The sequence below is a fragment of the Callospermophilus lateralis genome, chromosome 6, assembly GCF_048772815.1.
Source record: "Callospermophilus lateralis isolate mCalLat2 chromosome 6, mCalLat2.hap1, whole genome shotgun sequence".
Taxonomy (NCBI): domain Eukaryota; kingdom Metazoa; phylum Chordata; class Mammalia; order Rodentia; family Sciuridae; genus Callospermophilus; species Callospermophilus lateralis.
In genome coordinates, this window is record NC_135310.1 from 128809934 (window position 1) to 128810644 (window position 711).

A 711-nucleotide genomic window follows, 5' to 3' on the forward strand; every position below is an offset into this window, starting at 1 on the left:
TGCAACTACTTTCTCCTGATGAGTACTTCTAAAAAGGGCAGTTATTTAAAGGACACTTTGTGATGTTTGCCCCTAAACATCACAATTCCTAGTGAAATTACGAAATGGCGCATATTTTACTCCAAGAATAAGGCACTTTGCAATGAGATTAAGCGACCAGTCCTATTATCCAGATCAAGTCTCATCAGTACCCTGAAAAGCTGAGTCATAAGAATGCTAATTTCAACTATCTTCAGTCTTCTCTTCCAACTGCTGATTGGCAATGTGCTCCTGTGTCAGCCGATCCAAGTCTCTCTGTACACTCGGGTGGTCTTGCAGATCTTCAGAGTGATCTGACGATGTCCAGTCTCCTGTAGTTCTCGGGCTTGACTAGGCTTCGCACCACCTGGAGGCATCGCTCTTTCAGAGTGTACGCTGGCAGTGTGATGTTGGCAAAAGTAGGCTGTCCATCAACGGTGGCAGATGGCACAAATAATTCAGTTAACCAGAAGCCCACCGTGTGTTCCTACACCTCTGAAGAGCCAATATGATCTCGGGAGGTGTGGATGCGGAGGTGCTGCCCGGCTGCAGCGTCCCATAGGGCTGCGGCTCACCGCGGAAGTTAAGCCACACCAGCAGCACAGCCTGCGGGCTGCAGTTGAGGAAGATGCCCCGGGAAAGCTCCCCCGAATTGAAGGAGCGCAGCACCGGTAGAGGTTGCCCGGCCTCCAT

The 711-nt window shown here is 50.4% G+C and overlaps 1 pseudogene; it reads right to left on the minus strand.

Annotated features, from left to right (window-relative positions):
- Window positions 1-222: 222 nt before the first annotated feature.
- On the minus strand, window positions 223-711 carry LOC143402072 (von Hippel-Lindau disease tumor suppressor pseudogene; annotated as a pseudogene).